At 42.7% G+C, this 17,310-nt stretch overlaps 1 protein-coding gene across 1 annotated transcript in view; it reads left to right on the forward strand.

Moving 5' to 3' along the window:
• Positions 1 to 1,072: 1,072 nt before the first annotated feature.
• Positions 1,073 to 17,310, forward strand: part of zc3h12b (zinc finger CCCH-type containing 12B) — a 38,593-nt gene continuing 22,355 nt past the window's right edge. Inside the window, exon 1 of the mRNA XM_084320903.1 lies at positions 1,073 to 1,167. The gene's annotated coding sequence lies outside the window, so the exon portion shown is untranslated. The remainder of the gene's footprint in view (positions 1,168 to 17,310) is intronic.

Genomic DNA, 17,310 nt, shown 5'->3' on the forward strand with positions numbered 1-17,310 from the left:
GAATGGGTAAAATGTGAGGAACAAATTGTAAAGCGCTTTGGATATTTACCATCTCATTTATGACCTTTCAGGATGTTAAGCAGAAATGCTGTTTTTTGGGCGGGGGAAGCAAGCTGGTTCCTGAACCTCATATGACAATAAACCCACAAGGGGGGCAAGATCCATATCGTTACCTTTTTAAAATATGTTCAAGCTTTGAGGAAAACAGGATAAACTGAACCAAATATAGAATATGATATGTATTAGAGGGCGGCTAGGTGGCGCAGCGGAGATTGTGCTCGTCACCAATGCAAGAGACTCCGGGTGTCAGCATTGCCTCCGGCTTGGGCCGGCCGTCATACTGGCTTGGGTGGAAGTCGATGGGTGCTAATCTGGACGTTGTGGACAGCGACTCCTACAGGTCGGTTGGGGGACGCCTGCACAGCAGAGACAGGAAATAGCGGGGGTAGTGTGAGCCTCCCATGCGTTACACCTCGCCAATGAGAGTCCGCGCTGGCAGGTGAAAAGATGTGACAGGCTGCCTCCTCGTGTACCGGAGGGGACACGTGATGCAAGGCTTCTATCCTCCCTACAACCGACCAGTGTGGGGCATATGCGAGCAATGTTCAAGACAGGGGAGGGGAGAATTGGAAAGATAGAAAATAAGGAGAAAAAGTGGATAAAAAAAAGAAAATAATATGATATTAATAATTTCACAACTAGGTAGGAACAGCATGATCATTTCAATTAAGGATGCAGGCAATTCTACTAGAGGTGGTCAACATCATGAAGAGATGATATAATTTTCCTCAAAGTGACTTAAGGCATTATTTTAAGAAGGTGACGATATAAAGCTTGAATGTCAAATACTTATAATGAACCAGTGCAATGGAAAAAACAAATAGGGTAACTAACTAGACTTCTTGAGGCTAGAAAGCCGAGCTAGGCTGATCAAATATCTGCGTCGTACTTGTATAAAAAGAAAATAAAAACGTGTTGCTTGCTTTTGGACACATTTTGCACAACGCTTGTTTTCCGTCTTTTGCCAGCAGTACGTTACTTGTTTCCCTCACGTTATCTGGCAAGTGGCAACCCTGCCGAACTGCGACAGCGGCAATGGCAGCCGCGGTAATAACACAACCGTCTCTGGAAACTCGTTGACAGGGCGAGGAGGATGACAGCAACAAGGTGAGATCATGTAACCACGCCGCACATAGCCAACATTCGTGGTTAATAATCGTAGACACGTTTTTAGCCCCGGTGGTTCTGTCGATTTGATACCGCCTGGGCTGGAACCGGCAATGTTAACTTTAGCACGTTAACAGTAACATCACGGTAAATGGCAACATGCTAACCAGCTTGCTAGCTCTTAACGCTAGCTAGTAGCTACCCCAGTGTGCTATTATTAGCCGTAACGTTAGCCAGCAGCTAACCGTAAGTAGAAGACAGAATCGCCTTATTAGCTCTTTAGCTATCTCGCTACGCTAGCTGATGAACCCTTACTCCAGAGGCTGATGTGAAATGGGAAAACGGGCAAGTAAATGAGCGAACTGGTAATGAAGAGGTGTCAAAGCGATCACAAGGAGGGCCATGGTGGGGAAAAACCCCAGATGATGTCGCAGGCCGGACACAAAGCTACTGCAACTATAATGCTAACTTACTAGTGGGAAAAAGTACTTCAGATGTCGCTACCCACTACCAGCCTAGTCGTTTTATGTCTTATTTCATTTGCATGCACGTCAACTCAACTTGTTGAAGCGGCTCTTCTTCACACCGTTGACCTGTGTCACCGTCGCCACTTGTAACGTTAAATGCATACAAGAATACAGGATTCAATCGATTCGAAACGGACAAGAGGCATAAAGATAACGTTGCATGGTCATTGGTTTTGAACAGGCCAAGCCTGTACTGTTTTGAAGCATCATCACCTTAATGTGCACGAAGAGCCTACCGGCCCTATAACATGTAGTATAGGTAAGAGGACGAGCAAGAACACAAACACTAAACATCTCACCTTGCATCTATCTCTCCACAGCTTTCATTTAGACCAAACCACGATTTCCAGTTTTGAATTCAAGGCAGGTTTGCAAATTTTTTAGATGGTAGCATAGTGAACATCCAAATACAGATAACCTTATGTGATTCCTTTCAGTAGACTAATGTTAAATTCTGACTAAATTCTGTCCCTGTGTAGGAGCTTATTGTTTTTAAAGACATTTCCTCTTCATAAGCTAGTTTACAATACAGAAAGATGGGACATGCAACAGGTTGTGTAAACCATGTAGCGTCCTACGTACCTCGGGTGATAAAACATACAGTAGTTATAGTCCTGGTCCAGGAAATGGGTTTAATTCATGTACAACCACCTTTTTTGATTTGGGATGGTTGTTGGGAAATATTTACCTAATTGTCATTAGGGCTGCACGTTTTTGGGAAATAATCTAATTGCGATTTTTCTGACAGATATTGCGATTGCGATAAAATTTGCGATTATAATATATATTTTTTTAAGCAGCCCCACAGAGGTTTATTGTAAAATGCGGCTTGCATCTGGCCTACGTGTGGGTCTTTTCGGGACACAGACTCAGAGCCTGAAAATGTTTCTTCTTACCTGGGAATCGATATTGGTACCCAATGGTACCTTTTTTTCTGTACTTTACTCTCCCTCTCTGAAGTCTAAACTTCACAACACACAATCTAAACCCCCTTACCTCCCTCTCCCAAACCGATCTTGTATCTCAATGGGACTTCCTGGTTAAATAAAAAAATATATATTGCAAATATATATATTTTTTTGCGATTTGATAATTGCATCATTCCAAATCGCGATTTCGATTTAAAATCGATTAATCGTTCAGCCCTGCTAGGCTTGGGCTGGTTTCAGGTTTTACCAGTATGTCAAACGGTGCACACCGGTTCTATTTTCTGCACTACACTGGAATTTGAGATGAACACATTGCTTCACCACTCAAAAATAGCTCAAATAAACAAGCCTCATTCTTTATCAGTCTTGCAACCTTGTAGAGAAACTCTCACGTTACACAGTAATAAACTACATGGGTCTAGAATATTATTCAATGAAGCTAATAGTTGGCCCTGGCTAGAGGTGGTAATTCTTCCTTTGCCAGTTTCATAAACACATATTCTGTAATAATGATGTTATATCAGCGCATAGCCTGCAATAACCACCAGGCACATATATTACATTAGTGTGCAGAACTCTGATACCTGTTTAAGTAGCATTTTCTTTTCATCCTCCGAACTGGTTGTGAAATTGGTACCCTGGCAACCCAAGCCTAAGTTCTGCATGTCATGTGTAGCGTACTTGTGTAGTGTACGTGTGCAGCGTACTTGCATAGATAGCATACTTGTGCAGCGTACTTGTGTTGCATACTTGTGTATAGGGCTGCAACGATTAGTCGACATAATCGACGAAAAATCGTCGACGAGATATTGTTGCGTCGATTAGTCATTAAAAAAAAATATTATAATTTTTTATTTTATTTTTGCACTACCTATCTTTGTGAAAGTGGCTTCTCAGCTCTGGTCCAGCCAGCTGAAGACTTCTTAGCTTAACATAACAGACCGACAGTAAGTTTGGGGGAACTAATGGGATAACTGGGGATGTTGTTTGGTCCTGACAAGAGTCTCAAAGCAACTCTGAGGTCATGCTCAATGTCCAATCTGTTCCTCTGCTCTGTCTTCAGTTGGACCAGAGCTGAGAAGCCACTTTCACAAAGATAGGTAGTTTAAAAAAAAAAAAAAAATTAAAAATTATATATATATTTGTTTGTTTTGTTTATATAATTGGTTTTCGATTAGTCGACTAATCGAAAAAATAATCGACAGATTAGTCGACTACCAAAATAGTCATTAGTTGCAGCCCTACTTGTGTAGCGTACTTGAGTAGTGTACGTGTGCAGAATACTTGTGCAGTGTACTTGTGTAGCGTACTTGTGCATCGCACTTATGTAGTGTACTTGTGCATCGTACTTGAGTAGCGTACATGTGCAGCATACTTGTGCAGTGTACTTGTGTAGCATACTTGTGCAGTGTACTTGTGTAGCGTACTTGAGTAACGTACGTGTGCAGCATACTTGTGTAGCGTACTTGTGCATCGTACTTGTGCAGTGTATTTGTGTAGCGTACTTGTGCATCGTACTTGTGCAGTGGGGGTGACAGTGGCACAGGAGGTAGACTAGAGCAGTCTGGCAATTTTTTTTTATAGACATTCGAAGCTTCGTTCGAATACTTCAATCGAAGCTTCGAATGTTAAAAAATGACATTCGGTACAGCCCTAATTCTGTGTCTTAAAATTCTATGATTTTATGGGCCCTTCTCAACAGATTTGTAGTGTTAACTTTCCAGAAATGCAACTTTGTTCGTCTAAGGGACATGTTCCACTTGTTGCTATCAAACGGGAGCTGCACAGTATAACTTTGCCCAGCGGTGTGTGTTTACATCAAGCGAAACTCTGCTATATATGTGAGGTGTAGTGGAATGAGGTCGGCCGGCGATGCAGAAAAATAATGGCGTGACATTATGGTTGGTGTCTATCCTGTAGAACTGCTGTAGGATAGGAAGACACTTAGAATGCTTCACATTATTTGTGGAGACATTATTAGATTATATTATATTGAAATGTATTGTCATCATCATACAGCACAAGTACAGTACAATGAAAATAAGTTTGATATCCAACCAGAGTGCAAATTTAACAGTAAAGTGCAATAGTAATATACAATATACAGGTGACTGGATATAAAATATATAAATTAGTACTACTGAGTGCTAATCAGATGTATGTACACATCTGTAGTATTTATATGTACAATAATGCTGTATACTATATATATTTATTCTTACCGTGTATATATATCTACTCACATCTGTCTGAACATACCTGCATATAATCCTTTTTACATATCTGTAGATACTATATCTAGGCCTATATCTGTACATATCCCTTAATATCTGCTCTTACTAGTTGCACTGCTGGCCAGTATGACTTATTGACTTACTACCAGTGTCATTATACCTGTATCACTGTACTATTTTTTTTTATCCACTTTTTCTCCCATTTTTCTATTTTTCACCCATCCCAATTTCGTATCATCCAATTCAACCCTCCCCTGTCACGAACGCTGTTTCTTGCCTCCCACAAGCCGGCTGCAATGTGGACTAAGTCATACATAGCACAAGTCCCCTCCGGTACTTGAGGTAACAGCAGTCGCATCTTTTCACCTGCGCAGCTAGATTTATCAGTGGCGAGGAGTAACGCGTGGGAGGCTCACGCTGCCCCCGACACTTCCTGATTCTACTGCGCAGGCGCACCAACCGACCTGTAGGAGTCGCTGTCCACAACGCCCGATCCCCACCCTTCAGTTTCCCTCCCCGTAATACGGCCAATGTGTATTACTGTGGACGACCAGCTAAACTGAAAGCAATGTGGAGCGCTGGGATCGAACAGGCGATCCCAGCGTCTCTGCATTCGTGGCGAGCGCCTTGCCCACTACGCCACGTAGCCGCCGTATCACTGTACTATTAATACTACAACTCTGTACATACATTTGATTTTAGCACCATTACTTAGTACTACTAATTTATATATTTTATATCCAGTTTAATTACCTGTACATTGTATATTATTGCACTTTACTGTTACATGTGGAATCTGGTTGGATCGATGCCAAACCTCTTATCATTGTACTCTACCTGTATAATGACTATACATTTTAATCTTTTACTAGTGATACTTTTATTACTAGATAACTCAGGCCAGTAGATTTGGTCAGTATTTGTTTTCATTCTCAAAAGCCTTCAAAAGCATGTGAATACAGTAACCACAAAAAAGCTATAATATCAGTAAACTGTTATTTAGCTGTGTTTTTGTTATTCAACAGTCAATGCTGGAAGTCAATGAAAACAAGTAACTACTGTAATGTTTGTCACGTATCATAGTATTCTTGCTGAAGAGAGAGCCAGAGATGGCTGGAAGAGTTTGAGTGTAGAGAGTTGTAGTGTGGCTGAGCGCAGAGCAAGATGATGAGCTATGTTTGTTAGTCGTGACTGGTGAAACGCAGAGCTGATGACAGGGCTGTGTTGCTAGGCAACGCATGTCACGGGCTGAGCCTCTTGAAGCTAGAACGGTTGTGTTTTTCCTGGAAGACTGGGAGCAACTATTGTTCCCCATTGGTAAATTGCACATTGCTTTAAGACTGTTTTCACTGTTTTACTGACCAGAAATAAAAATAAGCAGACACAGAGAGATCCGCCTCATATGGTTCCTCTTCGTATTACAGGATGTGACAGATTACATTTACAGAGGACAGCACATTTTGTGCTGCAGTCTTACTGGAGTCCAGCATTATACTATTGTTCCATCCTCTAAGGAATTATGTGGAATTAAATTTCTGTTCTGCCTGGAGACACAATAATACACACTGTACCGCATTGTGTCACACTTACAGTTTATATTCGGCCCATATTAAATCTACAGTTTGAATGATTTAAATCAGGCTGTTGAAATATTCTTCATGTAACTGCACCTTTACTGAGATAATGTACTGTATAGGTAAGGAAAGTGTTAACCTTACTGAGATAATGTACTGTATTAGGTAAGGAAGGTGTTAACCTTACTGAGAAAATGTACTGTATAGGTAAGGAAAGTGTTAACCTTACTGAGAAAATGTACTGTATAGGTAAGGAAAGTGTTAACTTTACTGCAATAATGTACTGTATAGGTAAGGAAGTTGTTAACCTTACTGAGATAATGTACTGTATAGGTAACTTACTGAGATAATGTACTGTATAGGTAAGGAAAGTGTTAACCATACTGAGATAATGTAGGCCTACTACTGTATAGGTAAGCAAAGTGTGTTCCCAAAAACCTGCATAAATTTAACCATTAACCAATTGCAAGAGGTAGAGCAGTCATCTGGCAATCCAGGGGTTCCCGGTTCGATTCCCGCTCCTCCCGGGCAGCTTGTCGACGTGTCCTTGAGCAAGACACTTAACCCCTAATTGCTCCCGATGAGCAGATTGGCACCTTGCATGGTTGCCTCCGCCGTCTGTGTGTGAATGTGTGAGTGAATGGGTCAAATGTGAGGAACAAATTGTGAAGCGATTTGAATAAAAGCGCTATATAAATGCAGCCATTTTACCATTTACCATTTACTGGTCACAGGAGTCTTCAATAATGTTTGGATGGTAATCCATTTTGTGAATCCATTTGTTGAAACTAGGGGTGTAACGATGCAACCTCACAACGATTAATTTCTATTACGATTATTCAGGCAACGATTCAATGAATCATGAAATCTCTTAATTTGACCACGATTCGATACATTTTCTATCAGTTAATTCCCCAAACATTTTTGAATACACAAATGTGGCTGGGGGAACTTATTCACTCAGCATGAATGGACTATAGGCCAATAAAAACAATACACACAAAAAAAAAACATATATTTTTAATTTTAATTTTTTTATATAATTAGTGTGGGTGACCTGGCGAAGCCAGGTTGCCACCCACACTATAGTAATCTATACTATTTTTATTTATTAGGGATGCCCCGATCGATCGGCCACCGATCGGTATCGGCCGATAATCAGTATAAATATGCGATCGGGGAATTCCGATAATTAGTCATATTCGCCGATCGCGGAAACTGATCAAGTGGATATCTCACTCGCTTGTCTCAGACGCACAGGACCTGCAAACTGCTCCTCCTCCCTAGCCCCGCCCGTACCCGTGTAGAGTTTGTAAACACAGAGGAGGCGGACCTCCTCTGCTGAGTCTAGATAGTGCATTCGACCTGAGCTAACGTTAGCTACCTAGCTATCGTTACTGTTTAAACAAAATTACCCAGTCAACTATTCACTTTTAGTAGGCATTGTCTAACGGTATTTAGCCGGCTAGCTACTGATAGCTCCGGATATCAACAAATGCCCCAGGAAGTCTAGTAGTCCATGTTGATATCTCCGTTAGCCTGCGTTAGCTTGCGTTAGCTGACGTTAGTTCACAGTTCAAAACGAAATGTCCGATTGAACTAAATAGTTGTCTTAACGTCATCTAGCTGGCTAGCAGTAGCTACAGATAGCTCCTGATATCAATGTCTTATAACATTGATTGAATGCGTATTCGAGCTGAGGGCTTGCTGAATGTGAAATGACCAAAGCATAACGTTACCAATAGGGTCCCGCTGCAGCGCCGGAGAATCCTTTTTGGAGCTGGAGGCTACTAGAGTACACACAGACAGTGGAGCTGTTTGCAGATGGCGAGCATTTTGACTTGTTGCGTGGTGGCGATGTCTCGCAGATAATACAAGTACAAGTCTAATTATATAATATATATATTTTATTAAAAAAAAAAAAAAGAAAAAAAAATGATATAAAATAATTTTTAATTTCTTTTTAATCAAAAACGATCGGTATCGGATCGGTATTGGCCGATATGGCTCACGACGATCGGTGATCGGTATCGGTGGCAAAAAACGTCATCGGGGCATCCCTATTATTTATTATTATTTCTTTATTCCACCGATTTTGCAAACACAACTCCTGCCAGAGCGTTCGCGCCCCATACATGTGAAAGGTATCAAAACGACCGGCTTGACTATGGCAACAGCACTATTGCTTTTCGGAAAGTTTCACCGCACCGTTTGGCTACGAATCTACTTTAAACAGGAACATTTCTGTCCCATTGGAAATGCATTGCAAGTTAGAGTGGTTTTCCACCACCTTGGGTAAATTGCGACAGTGATCTCAATTTTGGACGTAGAAAAAAGACATCAAAACGATGACACGGCTGTCTGTTCGCTCACAAAAGAAAAATAAATGGAATTGGACATTTCTATCTCAACTGATGACCATTTGTTTGAAGGTTCTCCTCCCCATAGACACCAATGGCTAGCCACTCTAGAAAAAACAGATTATTTTGCTTTTCCCCCCCTTCTGTTCCGATCGTCACCGCGGCCACAATTGTCGACGGAATGCCACAATATCGCACACAACCCTTCACCTACTCCTTGAAGTGCTCATGTGCGCGTCACAACGCTTCATCTCTTATCGTTTGCTTTTAATCATCGTGACAATGCAGTCATGCATCTGCCCTCATTCAAATACATTCAAAGTGAAAGTGCAGAGTCATTCGTGATTGCATCACCTGATGCATGATTGCATCAGCCTAACAGGTGTGTGGCTCATGGCCCATGGCTACAGCTGACCTGCCAATGACCTCTCATGGACTTAACCCTTAACCCTCTGTGTAGCAGTACTGAATTGCTTGACAGCGCCCTCTGTCTTGCGGGTTGTGCCATTGTACTCGGTAGGGATATCCTCTTTCATTGGTCGATGTTGACCACCTTTCATTGGTCGATGTTGACCACTCCCCCGATCATTAGACCACGCCCCCTTAGGCCACACCCCCTTAGTGTATCTCTTGAACCGTTTGTCGTAGAGACTTGCGGGTTGTTCCATTGTACTCTGTAGGGATATCCTCTTTCATTGGTCGATGTTGACCACCTTTCATTGGTCGATGTTGACCACTCCCCAGATCCTTAGACCACGCCCCCTTAGGCCACACCCCCTCAGTGTATCTCTTGAACCGTTTGTCGTAGAGACTTGCGGGTTGTGCCATTGGACTCGGTAGGGATATCCTCTTTCATTGGTCGATGTTGACCACTCTTTCGATCCTTAGACCACGCCCCCTTAGGCCACCCCCCCGTTGTGTATCTCTTGAACCGTTTGTCGTAGACTTGCGGGTTGTGCCATTGTACTTGGTAGGGATATCCTCTTTCATTGGTCGATGTTGACCACTCCCCCGATCATTAGACCACCCCCTCTTAGGCCACACCCCTGTAGTCCCGGAAAATTTCAAAAACTCGGAAAATTTCAAAAACTCGGAAAAGTCCGAAACATTTCAAAAACTCGGAAAAGTCCGAAACATTTTAAAAACTCGGAAAAATCCGAAAAATTTTAAATCTCGGAAAAGTCAGAAATTTTTTTAAAACTCGGAAAAGTCAGAAAAATTTCAAAAAGTCAGAAACAATTCAAAAACTTAAAAAAGCCCGAAATGTTTTTAAAACCCGGAAAAGTCCGACATTTTTTTAAAACTCTGAAAAGTAAAAAAAAAAAAATCAAAACTCTGAAAAGTCCGAAAAAACTTTAAAACTCGGAAAAGTCAGGGCGGCTAGGTGGTGTAGTGGGCAAGGCACTCGCCACCAATGTGGAGACGCTGGGTTCGCGTGTTCGAATCCAGCTCTCCACATTGTTTTCAGTTTAGCTGGTCGTCCGCAGTAATACACATTGGCCGTATTACGGGGAGGGAAACTGAAGGGTGGGGATCGGGCGTTGTGGACAGCGACTCCTACAGGTCGGTTGGTGCGCCTGCGCAGTAGAATCAGGAAGTGTCGGGGGCAGCGTGAGCCTCCCACGCGTTACTCCTCGCCACTGAGAGATCGAGCTGGGCAGGTGAAAAGATGCGACTGCTGTTACCTCAAGTACCGGAGGGGACTTGTGCTATGTATGACTTAGTCCACATTGCAGCCGGCTTGTGGGAGGCAAGAAACAGCGTTCGTGACAGGGGAGGGTTGAATTGGATGATATGAAATTGGGATGGGAGAAAATATAGAAAATGGGAGAAAAAGTGGATCAAAAAAAAAACTCTGAAAAGTCCAAAAAATTTCAAATGGTCTTCAAATGGTCTATGTTGACCACTCCCCCGATCCTTAGGCAGCGCCCCCTTTTTGTATCCTTTTAACCGTTTCAGGGCTATACACTGCGACGAGATGATCGCGAATTGCCCCTTTAATTGGCCGTTGCGATTGGTAAATATTATCTGGGGGCGGGCTTGCGAGTAGTGCTTTCAAGCCTTGCATTCGCATTTCACTCCTAAATTATCCAAGGCGTGTGATGACGCGATGACGTCACTCACGCGAGCTGAGCAGTGAGCACTCAGCAGGTATGATCAGCGGGAACAATCGACTGAGCACTCACTCTGATAGACTGGCTGACTGTCTGATTCATTTAGCTATGAAGAAAAGTAAAGTTAGTATTGCTTCATATTTTCGACCTGTTCGACCTCCTATAGTGAGCCGAACTGAACTGAACTCAGACACACGGAGAGAGCTGCGGCGTCTGCTGCTCCTCCTCCCTCCCGCACCCGTGGCTGTTGTAAACACTAGTCTCTAGTAGGACACTGGGACCTCGGTGAGCCTGCCAGCCGGCTAGCTACTGATATCAACAAATGCTCCAGCAAGTCTAGTAGTGCATGATGGCTCGCGTTAGCTCACTGTTCAAAACGAAACGTCCCATTAAACTAAATAGCTACAGATAGCTCCTGATATCAATGTCTTATAACACTGAGTCGATGCGTATTCGAGCTGAGGGCACGCTGAATATAGTCAATAGGGTCCAGCTGCAGCGCCGGAGAATCCTGGCCGTAGCTGGAGGCTACAGTATAGGGTCCAGCTGCAGCTCCGGAGAATCCTGGCCGTAGCTGGAGGCTACTCGAGTACACACAGACAGTGGAGCTGGTTGCATATAGCGACCATTTTGACTTGTTGCGTGGTGGCGATGTCTTGCAGATAATACAACTACAAGTATGATTATATAATATATATATTTTATTAAAAAAAATTATATAATTTTTAAAATCAAAAACAATCGATATAAATAATGGTAGAATTGTTATTTAAAAATTTGCCCCTAAAAAAATGTTTTGCCCCTAAAGTGTGCCCCTAGTGAAAAAGCTTAGCGTACAGCCCTGCGTTTGTCATAGAGACTCGCGAGAGACCCTCTCCCGTTGGCCGGCGGTGCACAGGCGTCACCCACACTTTCACAATTTCCCCAGCGCGGAATTGTCTAGTTTAGATTAATCTCGATTATAATCGATTCTAACATTTTCAAATCGATGCAGTTGAATCGTCACATTATAATCGATGCATTTCGATTAATCGATGCATCGTTACACCCCTAGTTGAAACAACATCTTTGTTGGCAGACGGCTCCTGCTATCTTAACACATTAATTGCCAATAACGGGTATTCTCGTTATTGGCCGCCATGAGTTGGGTGGATCGTTATTTCTTTTATTTGCTATTGGCATTCATAATTCATCCAGGAAGCCTCCGGGAGCCAGCTGGACCCTGTCTGATATTGCAACGCCTCAATACCGCCACCTGGTGGATTTCGGGCGAGTTACACTCCACTCTAAACCGGAAGTGGCACTCGGTGCATCAGGGGAAAAGCTCCGCCAGAGATATGTTGTTACGTGGATCAAGATACACACCTCGGGTGCATTGGATCGCTTTCGAGACGCAAGAATCAATATGCTTTTGGCATTTATTGCGTCATACAAACGGAAAATGGATCTAGCAGATCGACGTCAAATAATTGGAATTTCTTTTCTCCAGACGCATCGGCCAGAGGTAAGAGGAATCTAACGTTATTTCCAGCTCGATTGTCCATTTATTTCATTGCAATCTGTCCGATCAACGTATGGTGTCTTACTAAAGAAAGCCGTTAGTGACAATCAAGGAATCATAAACGCCCCCCCCCCCCCCCCCCCCTTTCCTTCACGCATGATGGAGCATAATGTATAGCGATCATATGCATTTGAAATTTTTTATATAGCGTGTATAGGGACGAAACGCCAATCGATAATGTATCATACGCGTCGGGGCCTATAACGCGCGTTCTAGGAATTACTGCTATACAGTCTAAAACATACTTATATTCTCGACGGTACTAACACGACAATGTATGAATGGAAAAATATAACGTTACCACATCCGGAACGATAGATACCCGATGTTGAATGGGCCATAGTAATGTCGATATAGCTATAATATTTAAATAGTTATAGCCCTGCAAAGAAGGTGAGCCACTCCATAGGGTTACAGCGGTGGCAGAGAGTGGTAAAGATGGGCATACTGACTGGCACCCAATGTGTTAACGTTAGCAAGCTAAACGTGCCTAGTGCGCCGTTAATTAACTAAAGTTCAGCATCACTGCATACAATTAATCCAAACGTCCGTTCGGAAACTTTGTATTATGAAATAAGACTGGTGAGTGTGAGTGAGTCTCTTTTTTTCTTTTGCATGATTGATTAATTTCCTGATAATGTATGACAGTGACCCCTCCTCACCTGGACTCGTTGACTGTTGTGTGTGTTCGTGCAAGACTTTTGTGACTTTCAAATTATTGTAAACACAACATAGTGCTGTGATATTCTCATATATATCACATTCATATATATATATACTTTTTGTGTAAAATAAATGAAAAATTGGAAAAAGCAGAGGTTCGAACTCATTAATTAAAATTCGAGTGCCAACGTAACGAACGAAGGTCAGAACGTTTGGGCTCAGCCCTAGTGGTCAGTGAGTGGTGTGTTGGACAGAGCTATTCTGCACTGCTCACAAACTGTAACCTCAAACATCCAAACTTCACTTCCCTCTAGATGGTTTGAGTACAACAATAACAGAATTTTAGCTATTTGCTGCATATTTGACATTTGTATTTTAATTAGAGGCAAAGAAACAAAAGAAACAAGTTTCCGTCAAATGTTTTTTTCTGGTTTAATTATACTATTAAAGGTGTAGCGACGACTATCCTGATGTCCTGGTAGGCGCTCGGCTGGGTGTGGGAAATCCTCGTCTTTGACGCGCAATTAAAATAAAAGTAATGTCCAGTCGGTGTCACTTTAACGTAACACATAATACATGGTTGCTGAGCCAAACAATCGTTTATAGAAAATGATATTATTAATAATAGTGAAAACGAGCGATGGTACGTACGGTAAAAAACGTGAGACCTCTCCGTCACCCATACCTTGACTGCACAATAGCCTACACCTGTGCCTATGTCCAAAACCCATGCGCTTCGCGCCGCCACCCAGTGATGAACTTAACCAACTCAGTGTTTCCCCTAGAATTTTTTTCAGGGGGGGTGGTAGGCACCCTGTTCTGAAGGTCCAGATTAACACATAAAGTCTGCGTTTATTATTTTGTATACCTTATATATAAGATATATATTCTCCCGTCGTCTATTACCTATTTATCATTCGCTTCTTTGTATATGTTCCATTCTTAACGCCGTAGGCGCGCGCGCATGCACCTGTAGACAGCGTGAGCGCATGCGCAGGGTTTTTAGGACATGCTCGGGCAGAGTGTGTGAGAGAGAAGAAACGTTTTGGTGCAGCAGTAAACAGACGGCAAGCAACATATCTTGATAGAGAGCTGTACAGCTAATTAGATACCACCATAATATTGTCGAGCCACTATTGGCAAAGTAGAGTGACTTGTTCGAGCGAAGTGAAGTAACGTTGAGAGACTTCTAGCTGAACCCAGCGGCGTTCTGGATTCAACTACCTATTACGGACTACATGCGGGCTAACTAGCTAGCAACCATGCCAACGGGCGTTTGGAATATTAGCTATTAATCCTGCCATCGGGCGCTTGGAATACAGGAACCAGGTCCGTACGAGACCCTCCTCACCAGCGACGACAGGATTATCCCACGTTTGTCTGCAGCTCTCTGGAGTAGGAGCTCCAGAGAATATCGTCTCCATCCGCCATCTTGCTTTCCCCGTGCTGTTCACTCCTTCTCACTCCATTCAGAGCATCAACGGTCGAGTACTAGTAGTTCAGGACTATCATTACCTCTGACATTGTTGCATTGACATTCTACTAGTAACAGGAGATCTGCGATATATATAACATGTATGTTTGACGTTACTATTAAAGTGATTATTGAACTTGGTATCACTGTCCCCTCTCAGTTAATGGAGTGTCCGCCATTTTGTGTACCTTTTAATGTTCAAGTTCTTTAATAGTTGTCATACAGAAGTACAGAATACTTTCATACAAAATGCTTCTTACTGTTACGCTCCAGAGACTGTGCTAGACAAGATAGTATCAAATAACATAATAACATAATATAGCATGAATTTAGAAGAAGAAAATGAGGTCACAGTGTTCGGTATAGACATATGTACAATGTTCTGAGTTACCATATAATATACAATACACAATACTATGCAGTGTACTAATGTACAGTACTATCTAGTGCAAAGCAGAAATGGGATGAGGTACAATTTTAGGTACAATTTACAGTAAGGTGTACGAGTTGTAGTGCAATCCTTCATCCATAAAAAGTGTGGGGAATGGGTGCTACAGTGTGTTTGTTTAAAGTGGGTGTGTGCTATAAAGTGTGTGGAGTGGGTGCTACAGTGTGTTTGTTTAAAGTGGGTGTGTGCGTGTGGATGTGTGTGCTATGTGCGTTTGGTGGTTGTTGTTGTGTAGTGTTCATTCATTGTTCGTTTAGCAGCCTGATGGCCTGGGGATAGAAGCTACTTCTGAGTCTTTCTGTGCTCGCCTTGAGACTCCTGTATCGCTTGCCTGACCGCAGCAGTTCGAAGAGGCAGTTGTTCGGGTGACTGGAGTCTTTAATGATTCTCTTAGCCTTGCCCTTGCAACGCTTGTAGTAAATGTTCTGGAGGGTGGGGAGCCCCCCTCCAATTGTGCGTTCGGCTGAACGTGTCACTCTTTGTAGTCTGCTTTGGTCTTTTGCAGTGCTATTCCCAAACCAGGAGGTGATGTTGCCGGTCAAGATGCTCTCTATTGTACATGAGTAGAAGTTCTTAAGGATCTTCTGGCTGACTTGGAACTTCCTTAGGCGCCTGAGGAAGTAGAGGCGTTGTCGTGCCTTCTTCACCACACTGTTAATGTGTGTGGTCCATGTCAAGTCCTCGGATATGTAGGCTCCGAGGTACTTGAAGCTGTTGACTCTCTCAACCGGTGCCCCGTCGATGCTGAGGGGGCTGTAGTCCTTGACCCCCGACCTCCTGAAGTCCACAATCATCTCCTTTGTTTTGCTGACGTTCAGGGAGAGGCTGTTTTCCTGGCACCATCCCGCCAGGACCTTGACCTCTTCCAGGTAGGCCCTCTCGTCGTTGGCAGAGATCAGGCCCACCACCACTGTGTCGTCAGCAAATTTGACGATTGTATTGCTACTCCGCTGAGCCACACAGTCGTGTGTGTACAGGGAGTAGAGGAGGGGACTCAGAACACAGCCCTGGGGGGCCCCTATGTTGAGGGTGATGGATGAGGAGGTGCAGTTGCCTGCTCTCACCACCTGGGGTCTGCCAGTCAGGAAGTCCAAGACCCACTGGCAGAGGTCATAGCCCAAGCCCAGGTCCCTGAGCTTGGCTATGAGTATGGAGGGGACTATGGTATTGAATGCCGAGCTGTAGTCGATGAATAGCATTCTCACATAGTTCCCCTGCCTCTTGTCCAGGTGTGATGCTGCTGTGTGCAGCACATGGGATATGGCGTCCTCCGTGGACCTGTTGGGGCGGTATGCAAATTGCAGGGGGTCCATGTTGATGGGGAGGGAGGAGCAGATGTAGCCCTTTACTAGCTTCTCAAAGCACTTCATGGCTATGGAGGTGAGAGCTACAGGGCGGTAGTCGTTGAGGCAAGCAGGCTTGGATTTTTTGGGTACAGGGATAATAGTACAATTAATATCTTTGGTAGTGGTTTAATCTAGCATTTAAATACAGTCAGGGTTGTGTAGCCCCTTAGCTACACACCCCAAAACGACTAGTGTTGTCGCGGGCCGCGTGTGTCATGGATACGTGGTGTCAACATTGTCGTCATAGACGTTAGAGCCATATGAAATCCGTTTTATTTTTTTCCAAATTCCATTTAATTTTTTTCCAAATTCCGTTTTTTCCGTTTTAATATTTCAGAATTCTGTATTTTTCTTTGTACGCTCATTTTACCATCAGAAATAGTGTCTAATAATGAATAAATGAATAAATGTCCACAATTTAATAAGATATAACTGTCCATTTAATAGGGCTGTCTTAAATACTTCGAAGCTTCGTTCGATGGGCATGGGATTCGAATATGAAAATAAAAAATTGTATTATTTAAAAAATTATATATATTTTTGCAAAATCAACCCTGCCTCTCTTTGTTAACTACAACAAGCAATGCTGTTTGTTATTTAAGATGAGGTCGGACTCTGCACTGACAGATTTGTGTTCATTATGCTGCTTTTATAAAGCCTCAAATGACTGCTTACGATATTTCATGAAAGCAAAGTGTTTTGTTTTTACAGCACTGACAAAGTTGAACAAAGTGCTGTACAAGTCCCACAACATAAAAAAAAGGTAAAAAAAAAAAAAAAAAAACTTTAAAAGGGAACTATTTTACTATTTCTTTCACTATTTGGGCACTTTTACACAATTCCTGTGAGTTTATGGAACACCTCTGTAATTATATATATTTTTTAATTCATTGTTTTTTATTTCTAATCAAGT

Source organism: Notolepis coatsorum, assembly GCF_963971535.1.
Source record: "Notolepis coatsorum genome assembly, chromosome: 8".
NCBI lineage: Eukaryota > Metazoa > Chordata > Actinopteri > Aulopiformes > Paralepididae > Notolepis > Notolepis coatsorum.